We start from the raw sequence: 16,730 nt of genomic DNA on the forward strand, positions 1-16,730 counted from the left end.
TTAATTAATAAATGTAGAACTTAATTGTTAATTTGAATAAAATAATATTAGTACACTTAATTAATATATTAAGGTCCAAACAATATATAAATATTTAGAATTGACTACCTAAATAAATACAATATATAAATATTTAGAATTGACTATCTATGTTAATTTATGAAGATTTTTGGAAAAAATCACATTGCCAATATTTGGTTGACACGTTTGGAACCAGCAGTGTAGGACCTCCATTAAGAGCTCCCAAGACCAAGTGAACCCTATGGATTTGAAAGGTGTTTATGTTATCCCGTGTTCATGTGGGACCTCATACATTGGCGAAACAGGTCGGTCTATTAACCAAAGGATTAAGGAACATGCTACTGATATCAAGCATGGGAGGACCAAATATTTTGCTTTGGCAGAACATGCAGCGAAGACCAAGCATCATATATGCATTGAGGAGGCTAAGGTCGTCGCAAAGATCTCTCATTTTCATCACCGTAAGTTTAGGGAAGCCATTGAAATTGAGAGGTCTTCTAATAATATTAATAGGGATGACGGCTGGAAAATTAGTAGCTGTTGGATTCCCACCCTCTCCTCTTAGTTTTTCTCCTCTTTGTCTGGGCTTTTTCATTTTTATGTTCTATTCCCCTTTTTTATTCTTCCTTTTATTAATTAGAGAGGATTAGCCTCTCTGTTTATTTATTTATTAATTTTTATTAGTAATATTATTTATGTATTCATTATTAGTATTTGTTTATTTATGGCTAGCATTTATTTATTTTATTTTTTATTTTTTAAAGAAGAACACCTTCTCTTTTTATTTTTATTCCCTTGTTCATTTTTTTTGGTTCACTCTTAATATTTATTTATCTATTTATTTATTTTAACAATTTTTAATCCTTATTATTTTTTTCCAAATTAGATACCAAACAAATAATTAAATAATAATAATAAGTAATTAAATAAGGGAATGAATAAATAAATAAATAAAATAAATAAATAATTATTAACTATTTAAACGAATTAAATAATTCCCTACCCTAGTCAAATATAGCCGTTTGGTTAAATTATAATAATATATAAATAAATTAAATAAATAAATTAATAAACAATATAATTTTCCCTCCCTGGTCAAATTTAGCCGTTTTCCTCTAGCCGTTAGGATGACCTATCTTCCTATTTAACCTTCCTTTGAGATCTGTCTCTTCATCTTGTCCTGAAGATGAACCACATTGGTTGGTTCGAAATGTGTTGACCAAATATTGACAATGTGATTTTTTTGAAAATCGTGATTTTTCATAAATTAACAAGTTACGGATAATTATCTAATGACTAAGTAAATAAAATACATTTTATTTATTTATTAATTTAAGATTCGACTAAATAATTGAATATGTTTGGACTAAATACATAATTAAATAAAAATATGAATAAATAAATATATAGTTTTGAATAATTAAATATTTAGTTTTGACTAAATAAATATTTTATTTATGAATGTTGTTGTTGTTTTTTGATTAAATATTTCAATAAATATGTTTATACTAAATAAATAAACCAATATTAAGATATTTACATAAATAAATTTATACATAGATTTGACTAAGAATTTTATTTAGTTTAGACTAAATAAATAAATATTTAGTTTTGATTAAATAAATAAATATTTAACTATGAATAACTACATAAATATTATAGGGAAATACTCCCTATCTTATCCTCTTAATCGAAGTTGGTCTGTCCCCCATTGAAAGTATGACTATGTTTAGATATTTGATGTATGAAGCTTTACAACATGGAATATAAGAAGCCACAGGGGTTAGCTCAATTGGTCGAGTCCCCGTTGTTAAGTACCTCGCCGATCGGGAGGTCACAGGGTCAATTCTCCTTGACGCCCTTGGGGTTGGGTCCTGTTGGTTTGGCCGATAGACTTTAAAAGATTCGCTTCGGTGTTGATCTACCCAAATTTTTCCAAGGGAAAAAAACATGGAATCTAAGAGGCTCCTAAAGATTGCTTCTAACTTTAGTCAAAACCCCCACCTTCGCCTCAAGGGCAGGTGGCGTTAGGATGCCTAGTCTTGGCTCAACCATTGGGGGATTAAGGAGGAGATCATCATGGGAAGCAAGGATAGTGTTAAAGATGCTATTACCTCCAATTTTAAGGACAAGTTGTGGGATGATAAGGAGTTGGAGGGTAAAAGGAAGCTAAGATAGTATAAGGAGGTGATCGACGCCACCCTCGATAACCCAAATTATCTCTCTGTGTTGACTAGCACTAAGAAAAAAATGAATATCACTAGGATAAGAACTAATTTTCATGAGCTTCGAAGTGAAACTGGGCGATGGTCTACTCCCAAGATTCTCTGGGACGATAGAATCTGTCAAATTTGCGATACTAAGAGGGTGGAATATGAAAAACACTTCCTTTTAGATTGTCCTACTCTTACTCACATTCACTCTCAATTCCCTAACATCTGCCACACTTCCAATCTTCTTGACTTATTAAGTCAGCCCAACTATAGTGATTTTGGAGCTCTTCTTTCCCTTCTTTTTGATCATAGAAATAAGATTTTGAAGAATCTCAATTAGATTCTTTTTCCTTTTCTTGAAGTTCGATAGACTGCATTGGTCTTAGAGTATGTTAATCATCATCATCATTAGTTAATATAGGTTAAGAGATTAAAATTAAAATCAACCCATTGTCAAATATTATATCTATATATAAATTAACATTGATCCATATTAAACATAGAAATAATAAAAATATTAATTTATCATATTTTTATACTTGCTAAACGCAGAGTATATTGTACTTAGTTTGTCAACATAATTGTTCACTTTCAATTAATTGTTTTGAATAAAAACAATATTTCTAAAGTTTAATAATAGTTGTCAAATATTAAACTAAATATTTATTAATTGTAAAAATACTTTTAGATTTTTATAAAAACTATATTCAAATTTTATGATTGGTTGAAGACATAATATGCTTAATTTTATAGGATTTAAAATTCATTTGTCAAAAAAAAAATTAAAAATAATAAAATTTAAAAAATCTCATAACCACAGATGATACATGTGTATAATATGATTGAATCCGGCTTTATTACATGGACATGTTTTCGATTCAATTTTTATAAAAAAATTTCGAATGTAGGGCAAAATCTTTAGTTATATTTTGTATATGTATTTTAAATATGGAATATACATTATTATTAAGGTTTGTATGATGAATTAGGGCTAGCTCATCATCAATTTGAATAAAAAATGATTGAATTGCAAAAAACAAAAAACAAAAATCTATAATCGCATAGAGTATTTTTAATCTCGTAAACATTAAAATATCATTTCATATTTTTTAAGAGAAAAACACCAAAGACGATACCCTTATTCTACGAGGTTCGACCCTGTGATCGAGGATTTAGAGTTGACGAACTTGATAATGTTAACGACGCCAATGACTCCGTGGGATTCGATCCCCAAATCCTATAATATCGCACTCGCCGACTCTCTTCGAGAATAAAAACTAATTTGGAAATATAGACCAGTGTGAAAATCAAATTAATATTACTTACAATCCTATAAAATTTTACTAAATTAAAAACATAATCCGTACTACTTAGTACTCTCTTATCACGACTTGATTTTCCAAAATAGTTTATGTATCAATTTGTTTTAAGCTCATAAAAAATATTAAACTTTAGCTATGTGCAATTTGATAATAAAATAGTTTCTTTTTTCTTCCTTGACATCATTAATGTTTCAATTCGAATTTATACACCTTATTTTCAATTTTGAAATTTAACCTTTTATGATAGGGTTATTAGGTTATTATCCTAAATGCATCAAAGTTTTAACAATTTATTAAAGTTCTATTATTAAAAAGTTTTTAGGCAACTCTTTGTTATGCACGATTCAAGAGTAATGATGGAAAGTTTGTCTCGATGGTTTTTTAATAATTTATATAGAATATTTATTTTAAGATTTTGTATTTTATGGGGAACATTATTTTTTTATTAAGAGAACGAAACAAGATTGTATAACTAGCATTCTTTGTCGCTTAGTTTAAATATTGAACTTTGAAAAGTATGAAACAATTTTGACATTTGAACAAGGGCTACTCTGTGGTCACTCTTGTTTTGTTTAAACATTGTTAAATTTGAGTCAAAAAGTTATATCTCTCACAAAGATATAGCTTTACATTAATAAAAATTACAATTAAAATAACAAGTTTTTTGATGATTGCATTCATCTTCATTCCAAATTGATCAAGTTTCGGCTTATGCTACTTGTAAGCTTTGCCAATACACAAGCATGTTTGAGTTACAATCAAATTGCTTTGTAATGTATTATACAAATCAATTTCATTTCTTTCCTATTATATTAGAAGGTCTTTGATTTTACATGGCCACTCTCTTTCATACTAAAATTATCCAAAGACATGTATAGTTAAATTAGAGTAAAAAACAATAAAGAGATACAACTTTATATTAATAAAAATTACGAGTAAAGTAGCAAAATAATTCATGATTAATAAGAATTCTATTTGTGGATTGTTTTTTTTTTGTAAACTTTAATGCCATGCTTAATTTAATTTAATTCCATACTTTGTGGATTATTTTAATCTATTATGTGTACTGATTTGTTATGTGTGTTGTTAGATTGAAAAAATAATTTAATTTAATTTAATTATTTTTTATATACTAAATTTGGTTCTTATAATATCATCAAATATTTGGAAATCCTTGTACCCCTTTTTGATATTGTTTTAAAAATTTCATGTAGAGTTGTGTGATTATATAAAAACAATGTTTGTCATTTTGTAAATTTGCATTATAATAAATTTTTCTAAATTAAAAATATATATATAGTTAAAATATGACTTATAATTAATTTATTAGAATCAACATGCTTAAATTTTTTTGTCGTTTGTAAATAAACTTTTTTCAAGAAATTGGAACATAAACATTAAAAACTATAAACATCAATCAAAGGTACTTAATAAACTGAGAAGTTGAGAAATCATACTTCGTATAAATTTCAAAACAATAATAGAAAACCCAACCTTCGACCTGTGACCTTGAAGTCGGAGGTCAGACATAAAATGATTATTTAAAAAAAAATTTCATTTCCCGACCTTCGACATCCCGACCTCACAATTGTTCTGATCCCCTGACCTGGACATTTCCCTGAATCAGTTTTAAGTCGTTGTTGGGACCAGTAAAGCTATTTAAGTTTTTTCAAAGTACCTTCGACTGTCCAACTACCTGACTTATGGGTCCTCCACCTGTGCATAAACTAATATTTTTTCTCAACTTGAGCGCTTTTCATTATTTTTTTTCTAATAAAACGTGTCGTTAGTGGCACTTGGTTGTAAGTTTTAAATAGAGGTTTTCCTGACTTCGATGCCAATCTCACCTTGCTTTTTGAAAAATAGTTGAGAGGTCTTTTCACATTAATTTGAAATTCATCGCTTGTCATGCAAATTATAAAACTCGAAGTCCAAAATTTAATTAAAATCATGAAGGGTTTTATCTTACACGCTTTCAAAACCTTGTGTTTTTGGTTAAACCTCCCATGTCAATTGTTCTTTGAAACCACAACCCGAAAACTTGAACTTCAACCTGAATTGCAACAATTTTCTCTATAACCTACAACTTCTGGTAAGTGGTGATATTTCAAAAGGTTTCTTTTTATTCAATTAGAGTGGTCTTCATAAAAAATCTTAATTATTTGTTTTATTGCCCATACAGGCGACAAAATGGGAAAAAAGAGCAAATCCCCCGCTTCAAGGCAAGGAGTTTAATAGATTAAAGAAAGACTAAAAGAGGTGGAAGATCCAAAACTAGGAAATTATAATATGAACTCAACTTTGATTTTCGATACCAATTTCAAAACGCAAGATACAAGTACGATGAAATGGGAAGATTTTATAATTTCTTTAAGAATAGGGAGTGGCTAAAGTCACAAAGTTCTAGTAAGGAGAAAAATGCACAATATGAGAACATTAGAAGGACATAATTACACAAGGTTACTGCTAGGGCTAAAATCTTTCCTTATTATGACATGATACAATGGATTTTGGGTCATATTGACATTCGTACACAAACAATTACAGATTCTAATAGAAATGTGATAGCATCCTAGAGGTCAGACACCCTTTCAACAATTTATAAGCTTAGTTCTCTTGAACTCTCCTTTACTCCTTATAGAAAATCCTCGAAACCTATAACTACTAATGAGAGCAAATTGATATGAAAAAGACACAATATTTCTCTATCAAAATTCTACGGAAAGAAAACAATGAATGGAAACACAATCACACATAGAACACAATAATTTATCTAGGGAAGCCAATTAGGAAAAACCCCTCTTGCTTTTATTAAATCAAATAAGCAATTTGATCTATTACATAGAATCTACTTCAAGCCTAAAGCTCTTTGCAATACTGATCAACTCTCTCTCAAGGTTTGCCCAACCCTTAGGAAAATAATACCTCCTAGGAAGCTCCTTTTTCCTAGCGGAAATCTACCCCTAAAAAATAGGGAATTCTCCTATTTCCTTGCGTAATTCCCAAGAGAAATTGTTATGCTTGCTTCTCAAGCTCGTATTTCACAAAAACACGTGTACAATGAATAAATAGATCTATGCCTTCATTCAATCTCAATAGGCAATTTGAATTGCATGAACTACTAGGTCTAAATTTAGTGGTTGCAACTAGTTAACTAAGAGTCAGTTGAGTTAACAAAAGTCAAACTACTCAACTAAACTCAAGAACTCAAGTCCATATCAATTCTAAAACTAGAGATCAATTAACTAACATATACTAGAGTTTAACTCCACTAGATAGCTAAATTTTAGCTATCAACTAATACACAATTCACTAAAATCCATCTAACTTGAATTAATTGACAATAACTCAGTGATAGGCCATATCACACATGTTAACTGACAACTAACTAAAAGATCTATGGGGCTGAATTCGAATTAGCATCTTTGACTAAAACACAAGTCAAAGAAGCCATTCCTTTCTACAATTTCAACACTTCCTCTTAGCAAGGAAGTAATTCTTTGAAGAACCATGTCCACCTGGATCTGTCTTCAACTCTACCAAGTTCTCTGTTGCTGCAATTTCTCCCTCTAAACTAGAAAGTGCCATGTACCCTGTGTATTTGGGTGTTTGCTTCTTGATGCTGGGAGACTCAACTCTCTTCTGAGCTCCCTTAACCAAATACTTTTCCCACTTGGCTCAAACTCTCCTTATACTGGAAGTCTCTGACTGGTCCTCATCATCATCCTGCTGGTCATCCCAACTACCAACTAGCTTAGACTGAAACTAAGATACTGGCTGAGGATCCATCTTGATAGCTCTATCATGCTATCGCTTAACCACCACATCTCTACTATGAGAAATCTCTACCTTGCTCCTCAAGGCTGCACATGCATCTACCTCCAATTTGTAGAGGTTCTCGATCCTAACACCAATCTGCTTGACCTGACCTGAAGCAAAATGCTTGAGGTAGGCCTTCCCATTGTTGAATACTACATCATACCCTTTGTCTTCAATCATCAATTTTTTCATCAAAGAAAATTTTCTAGCATCACTACTACTTTCAAACAGATCAGTAAGGGCCTTCCACATCTGGAATGGTGTTTCCTTCCCATGCAAATTTGGAATAATATGGTCTCTAACTCCTTCTAGGATCATCCTCCAAGCTTTGGTAATGCCCTTCTTCCATTGAGTAAGTTTTTGTGCATTAAATGCCAAAGGTTTAGGAATCTCAATCTTGATGTATTCCAAAACCTGTTTATCATCTAACACAATCTCCATTCAGTCCTTCCATGCAAAAAAGTTTGAGGTCCCTTATAGGGAATGCTCTGTCCTCAAACCGTAAGATGACATGATTCCTGCACTTGTAGAATTCATTCACTAACTGATCTCCTCTTCAATGCACTTTGAATATGATCAAGGAACTCAATCTCTATCTTGTTTTCAACTTTGATACCATGTAGAAAATCCTTGAAACCTTGCAATTGCTAATGAGAGCAAACTGATCTACAAAAGACACAAGATTTCTCTACCAAAATTTTGCGGAAAGAAAACAATGAATATAAACAAAATCACACATAGAACACAATAATTTATCTGGGGAACCCAATTGGGAAAAACCCCTCTTGGTTGTATTAAATCAATTGAGAAATTTGATCTATTACATAGAATCTGCTTCAAGCATGAAGCTCTCTACAATATTGATCAACTCTCTCTCAAGGTTTCCCCAACACTTAAGCAAATAAGACCTGCTAGGAAGCCCCTATTTCCTAGCACAAATCTACCCCTAAGAAATAGGAAATTCTCCTATTTCCTTGTGCAATTCCCAAGAGAAATCACTCTACTTTCTTCTCAAGCTCTTATTTCACAAAAATCCGCATACAATGAATAAATAGATTCGTGCCTTCATTTAATCTCAATAGGAAATTCAAATTGCATGACCTACTGATATGATTTAGAATATTAGTTTTTAGTGCTATGATCTTCCTCAGATTATTAACAAAATCCTTTCATTGTGCTTAAGGATTCATCAATTTTTGCAAGTGAAATGAAGAGTTTTTATGTTAATTTTATGAGAAATTTAACATAAACCAGAAACTGAACAACAACATAAACATGTACAGAACATCATCAAAAACACATGATAAAGGAGTTCACCCCTCCTGGGCTACGTCTCCTTGGTCCAGCTTCCAATGGTTTGGGCCTCTCTATTATGCTCAAAAGTGTAAAATTTGTGTTTACAATGCTCAAATGCTTCTAAAAATTACTCCAATTAGTTCAGGAATAGTAAAAAATAGCTATCTAGCCTCTTTTTGCAACCAAATTGGTGGAAAACTAAAGAAGTTATGACTTCCCCTTGTTTTCCCACTATTCGTTCCACAAAATGCTCCACATCCGACAGGAACCCATAATTTCACTCCAAAAATCCGCTAATCGAGTGATAATTTTACCGTGCGGTGGGCCTTAATCTGTCAGCATCGACTGTCTTATCACAAATCGCAATCGACAGAGTCTTGTGGGCTTATGGTCTATGAACAAGGCGACAATGTTTGATTGTGATATTGGCGGACTCGACAGATTATTAAACCTAGTTATAAATGTATCGCGTTCGGGATCCTTTCTCTAATCGCAATCATAGAGTACCAACAACCTTATGAATGCAGGACCTACCTTGTTGCGATTTGTGATTGTGATATCACATCGCAACCCAAAACTACTGGGGCTGATTCTATAGTGTCGTGCGATATGCGATGTGCGATCGCATTGCAACCCTGACACCTGCCCGGGGCCGATTTTGTAATGCTGACCCACTTCCCTGTTGCGATGTGCGATATGCGAAATGCATTGATTAATGGCAGCTTGCAACTTGGCACCTCCTGATTCGTTGATGGAACCTGCCACGTCATCCAATCCAACCATGTGAGCAAGTCAAACCTGAACTTTGACTTGATCTAACTTTTGCATACTAGCTCAAATTTGAGTGTCATTCACACCGTTCGAATTAGAATGACAAGCTCTTTGATTTGAAGCTAAGTTTATCAAGATTATGACACTTTGATTTTTGAGCCTAATTTTGAGCACCTGATCACTCCTCCCCACTGGAAGCCTTTTGGACCCCGAAAGATCACTTTCAATTGACCAGCAAGTGAGGGTACAGTTCCCTCACCTTTCAATTTCGATCCATTTATCACTGAATTGGAACTTGTGATCTCCATGATTCTTGTTGTGCCTTTCTGTGTACTTTCCTTTAACCTTTTCACGCTGTTATTATACTGTTTGATGTAACATTTAGAGTCATTCAATGAACTCTTTGGCCTTGTCCTTGTCCATGTTACTATCAGTAGCAACATCCTGGTTACCAAGATGATACAAAACATTATGATGCAAATGGTAAATAAATTCCTCCACTTGATTCCTTTGACTCAAGCTTGAATGCACATCTTGACAGTATGTATTTTTCTAGACATAACTTTCATGTAAAACAAAATGATGCATGAGGAAAGTAGTTATACAAACTATAGGCCTAGAAAGTACATCAACAAACTTGTCGCTTGTACCTTTCTTATACCTTTTGACTGAGTGAAATAGTAGAAGAAAACCCATCCAATGGAAGTGTCTTTGTTGCAATAACTTAAACACTTTATCATTTAAAATTTCTGAATGAAAATAAATGGGCTTACCACATTGCATAAAGACTATGCCCATGGCATAGTCACATACAACAACCTGAAACTTAAATGACTGTCTCAAGTCTAGAAAAGCAAGTACTAGAGTTGTACTGATCTTTTGTTTTAAAGCATCAAATGCCTCTCATTGTTTGCCTCCCCACTGGAAGACCTTTTGCACAACTGCCAATGAATGCAAATGAACTACAATAGAAGAAAAATTAACAAAATTTCTCCTCCAACATTGGGCTGCTCCCAAAAAACCTCTTATCCAAATGACTATCTTGAGCCTACCTGCGTAAATTACGAGCAGAGCAAAGGCATCTGCGGCTTCATGGGGATGTATGATTCCTTCACCTGTGTCTGCAAGAATGGAGTCAATACCACCACAAACTGTTACGGCTTCAATCTTGGAGAGGTCTAGCTTCAACTCACCTTCTCCACGTCCCACGCAGACTGCCAAAAAGCCTTTGGGAACCTGAACACGCTTGGAAGAACCAATTTCATAGCTCAAGTACATCAAAGAAGTTTTATCCAACATATACTTTGACATCTTTAGAAACAAATGTTCTTGACATACGACATCAAGTATTTTTTTCTCACACATGACATGTTCATAATGAAATTTTCTGAAAATGAAAATGTCATCCGAGTAGACTATCATGTCTAGAAATGGCTTCAACACATCTTTCTTCATACGCGTAAAATTAGTAGGAGCATGGAAAAGACCGAAAATCTTAACAAGCCATTCTAACAAACCTTGCCTGGTTTTAAATGTAGTCTTCCCTATATCTCCTTCAACAACTCTACTTCGATGAAAACCACTTCTTGAATCCCATTCAAGGAAATGGTTACCATTCTTCTTGGATGCCAAAACAAGAGGTGCACCACACAGTAAAGGAATAGGCCAAATGATCATTTTATTTAACAATCACTGGATTTGCGTCTTAATTTCTATGCTTTCCATCACTGACATCCTATACATGTCAATGTTAGGAAGAAGACACTTTTGCTGCAACTGTAACTCAGGTTGGATTCCCCTCTTGGGAAGTAATCCCTTTGTTTCTTGAAAAATTTCATCAGATTGGTTAACAACATCAACCAAATCAGTTTTCAAATTTGAATTACAACAATCAAACACTTCATAATCAATATCATTTTTTGGTTTGATCATGAGAAGAATAAAATTCTTGCTCGAATTCACCAATCTTTTCATCTGCCTTGCATTAACAAGCGAAATATTTGTTTTTTTGCTGTGAGTTCTCACAATATATTCTAGTCCATTTTTGAATAAATGATATTTGTTTTCATGTCGATGGAAATTATATTTTCTGTCATAAAGGTATGGGCTGCCCAAAACGATGCCACAGATATCTAATGACACAACGTCAAGCTCCACTTCATCTATGAATTTTGCAGTGATAACGAATTTCAGTTTACACTTTCTCGTAACCTGTAATTGCGCATTGTCACATACCTGTCCAAGTGGATAGGGTTTATAATGTGGAATAGTTTCTAGATTGAAACTCTTGACAATGTTTCCAGAGATAAGATTGGCTTGAGAGCCATTATCAAACAACGTATCAATCTTGCTATGTTTCGATATCACCCTTATGTGAAATAGTTCTATTCTCCTCTTTTCATTTGGAGTTTCATTATGTGAGTTTGAAGAACTAGTGCTGGCAATGGATTCCTTTCCTTGAAACCCCATGGCTGTGATTTTTTTTTTCATCACCAGATTTGGATCCCAAATCCTTTTCTTGAGTGATTGCAACTGTCTTTTCTTTTCCTTTATTGTTGAATTTCTTTGGTTTCATTTCAAGATGAAGCTTCCAATAATGAGCTTCATCATGACCTTCTCTAGAACAATGTTTACATATTGTTTTCTCTCCTTCCTTTTTAATGGATGCATTTTTCTTTCCCTTGAAACCCTTTTCTTTCTATTTACCCTTAAACGACTTTTTACTACCTTCTTCTGGGGTGTTTTCCCTCTTGCCTCAAGATGAGTGGCTTGCACACACACATCATGTAGATTACTGGGATTAAACATTAAGATAGTATGTCTAAGGTAACTATGTAAACCCCCTATGTATATCAACAATGTGTCCTGTGATTGCAAATCTAAACCTAACATCAAAGACCTTTTTCTGAGTTCTTGGGTGTAATCTTGCACATTTTGACCTTTAAGCTGTCTAAAGTTCTTCCAATTCATGATGGATTTTTGCATATAAGCTAGAGGGTAGATTTTTTTTTGAATTGGATCAATGAAATCATTCCAAGAAATAGAGATCTTACAGTGTTTTTTAATCTCCTCTTGGGTTTTTGATTCCCACTATACTAGTGCTGTACCCTCCATTCTCAAGGAAGCTAACTAGATCTTTATGTCATCCTCTTGAAGGTTTTGAATCTTACAATAGACCTCCAACTGACGAATCCAATTATCAAGCTTCTCTGTATTCACTTCACCATTATACATGGGTAGCGCAAATTTAACATCAAGTTTTAAAAAAGGTGATTTACCAATTCCTTTTGAAGAATGATGATGAGTATGAGTAAGGGTAGTGTTAGTGGAAGAGGGTGAAGATGCTTGTGAAGAAGAAGATGAAGAAGATGGTGGAGAGGGTGGAGGTTTGTCTCCATTCCCATTACCTCCTTTTCCATTACCTCCTCTTGAAGAGACTTCTCCTTTGGGAGGTTTGGAACTTTCCCCTTGCAACCTGTATTCCTCTCTTCATAGAGGACCTTCACCATCTCTGTCATATCAAAGAAAGCCTTTCTGGAGGTCTTTGTTAGGTCCCTATACTACTAGTGTAACCCCTTATTGTTATTAGTGCAACCCCCTTATTCTATTATTGTGCTCATATAGTCCCCATGTTGTTATTATTATTCCCCATAGAAGCCCACTATTGTTATTGTTGTGCCCCTACAATATTATTGTTATGTAGGCTCTGATTGTATTGGGACCCCTTAGACTCCTATATATAGAAAGGGGGTCTTGTCATTTGTATCATCCAATAATTGTTCATTTGTGTAATGTAAAGGAGGTTTTCCCCTGGAAGAGGATTATTTTGAAGTTGTTGATCTATCTTTTCTATATTTTTGTGAGATGGTTTCATAACATTTGGTATCAGAGCTTTGGATTCTAGGGTTTCGCTACTCCAAATAGATCATCGTGGAATTTTCACTATAACTTTTTCACTATGAAGTTTTAGAAGCTAAAAAAAAAACCCACTTGAGCCAAGATCGTTCTGAACCTTGAGACTGAATTTCAGATCTTGTCTCGCTATAGTTTCAGAGATATGATCTGAGGAAGTTAGGGTTTTTGCAAGCTCCAGAATTCCATCTAGAACAGGTCATCGTGGAAGTTTCACTATAATTTTTTTTCTACAAAGGTTCAGACTTTGAATTAAATCCCATTTGAGCAGAAATCTTGCTAAAGCTCGGGTCCGAATTTCAGATCTTGTCTCGCTATATTTTCGGAGATATGATCCAAGGAAGTTAAGGTTTTTGCAGGCTCCCGAATTACATCCCAAAGAGGTGACCGTGGGAAAACCGTCATAACCTTCTCTCTGAGCATCAGAGTGAAATTTCGTAAGAAGAAACAGAAGAGGACGAACTGTAGTTTTCTATGTATCAGTTTCAGGTCCTAAGGTCGAAACAGTGACACGTGGAACTTTTGTACAAGTTCGCTCTACTGAAAAGGTATATAATCAGGTCATATTGGGAGATTAGGCATAACTCTTTCTTGGAGAATCCAATTTTTGGTGGCATTGGAAAGAGGATGCAAAGGGCTACCATAGTTCGCAATTTCAGAATTTAGAGATTTCAAACTATAGATTTACATTCGTTTCAAGATCGAGCTACTAAAAGAAAGAAAAAAAGATATGAGGAAGTTTGATGGCAAGGATCCGATAACATGGATACTACACATGGAGAAATATTTTGATCTACATGATGTGAAATTATTACAAAAGGTACGTATTGCATCTTTATATTTAGAACCGAATCAGTTTGTATGGTATAGAGGGCTTTGTTCTCGTAAAGCACTTGTCACCTATTCAATTTTCATGGAGGAAATGATAGCACATTATGAGGAGACAAAGAGCAACACCTTCTTTAGCCAATTGATAAATCTCAAACGAAAGGGTTCAATGGCAGAGAACATTGAGGAATTCCAAAAATTGAATATAAGGGTAAATGATATTCCAGAGAAGCAGAGGATTGATGTCTTCATAGGGACTTTAAAAGATAACATCCAACATGAGGTTCACCTTTGGGAACCTGATTCATTGGAGAAGGCATACAGGTTGGCAAGAAAAGTGGAAAGCAAAATTATGACAAGAAGGAAGTCTACCACTGACAACTATAAAGATGGAAGTGTTGTTTCTCCTAGCCTTCCAAAACCTACAAGGTTGACACCACAACAATTGGAAGAAAAAATAGCAAAAGGGCTTTGTTACAATTGTGATAGAAAATACATTAAAGTTCATAAGTTTGCTGAGAAGAAATTATTTTACATAGATTGTGAAGAGGAGGAAGAAAATGATCAAGAAACGCCAAAAGAAGAGGATATACACTGGGAACCAACCCTAGAGAAAGAAGAAATGAATCCGGCGATATCTTGTACTGCATTGAAAGGAACTACCACTCCTCAAACTCTCAAGATAAAAGGAAATATCAAGAAGAAGAAGGTTCAAGCAGTGAAATATTAGGAAGAAAAGGATCAAGAAACGTCAAAAGAAAAGGATACTCACGAGGAACCAACCCTAGAGAAAGAATAAATGAATCTGACCATATCTTGTAATGCATTGGCATGAATTACCACTCCTCAAACTCTCAAGATAGAAGGACATATCAAGAAGAAAAAGGTTCAAGCAGTGAAATATCACATCGAGTATCAACAACAAGTTCTCCAACTTTTAAAGGATAACCTCACTTTGGTGTAGAATCGAATGAAACAATAGGCAAATCAATATCATAGCGAATGAAGTTTTGATGTAGGTGACTGGGTATTTCTATGATCACAACCATACAAACAAATGTCCCTCAAGCGAGCTAAGAAGTATAATAAATTATCACCAAAGTATTATGGTTTGTATAAGGTGTTACAAAAGATTGGTACTATGGAATACCAATTGGAGCTTCCTGAATCTTCCTGAATGCACCCAATTTTCCATGTTTTATGCTTAAAGAAGGTTATAGGTGAGAAGATCCCAGTTTAAACAATATTTCCAGAACTTGACGAGGAAGGAAAAATCATATTGGAACTGGAATCAGTCACAAAAACAAGAAATCGACAGTTACGGAATCGATCAATTTTAGAGTATTTCTTCAAGTGGAAGAACTTACCCGCTGAAGATTCCACATGGGAGGATGAGAATTTTATACAAAAGCATCCAAAACTACTCAAGCGTTGAGTACAACACTTTTTGAAGGAGAGGGGCATGTTAGGTCCCTATACTACTAGTGTAACCCCTTATTGTTATTAGTGCAACCCCCTTATTCTATTGTTGTGCCCATATAGTCCCCATGTTATTATTATGCCCCATAGAATCCCACTATTGTTATTGTTGTGCCCCTACAATTTTATTGCTATGTAGGCTTTGATTGTATTGGGACCCCTTAGAATACTATATATAGAAAGGGGGTATTGTGATTTGTATCATCCAAGAATTGTTCATTTGTGTAATGTAAAGGAGGTTGCCCCCTCGAAGAGGCTTATTTTGAAGCCGTTGATCTAACTTTTCTATCTTTTTTGTGAGCTGGTTTCATAACAGTCTTATCATCTTCTGTCATGTTTGTGGATTCTCCTTTATGAGACATGATCTCTAGAGTCTCAACTGCAACTTGAGGCTGAATTGGTGTTGGAGATTGTGGCAACCGTGCTCTTCTTCCCCTTGATCCAACTCCAGGGCTTCCAACCAGCTTTCCTTCACCTCTTTTGAGTTCTAACCTTGTAAGCATGACATAAACTTGCAAATAATTAAATCCTTCTCTCACAAAGAAAAACCTAGTGCTCTGATACCAAATTTGATCTGAATTAGAATATTAGTTTGCAGTGCTAAGATCTTCCTTAGACTGTTAACAAAATGCTTTCATTGTGCTTAAGGATTCATCAATTTTTGCAAGTGAAATGAAGAGTTTTTATGTTAATTTTATGAGAAATATAACATAAACCAGAGATCGAACAACATCATAAACATGTACAAAACATCATCAAAAACACTTTACAACAAGCACATGATAAAGGAGTTCACCCCTCTTGGGCTACGTCTCCTTGGTCCAGCTTCCAACAACATGGGCCTCTCTATTATGCTCAAAAGTGTAAAAAACTGTGTTTACAATGCTCAAATGCTTCTGAAACTTGGTCCAATCAGTTCAAGAATACTAGAAAATGGCTATATAGCCTCTTTTGCCAACCGATTTGGTGGAAAACTGAAGAGGTTATGACTTGCCCTTGTTTTCCCACTATTTGTTCCACAAAATGCTCCACATCTGACATGAACTCACAATTTCACTCCAAAAATCCA

This window comes from Pinus tabuliformis, chromosome 2_2 (assembly GCF_031772625.1).
Source record: "Pinus tabuliformis cultivar Carrire ecotype Pingquan chromosome 2_2, CPIR1, whole genome shotgun sequence".
In the NCBI taxonomy this organism is placed as follows: domain Eukaryota; kingdom Viridiplantae; phylum Streptophyta; class Pinopsida; order Pinales; family Pinaceae; genus Pinus; species Pinus tabuliformis.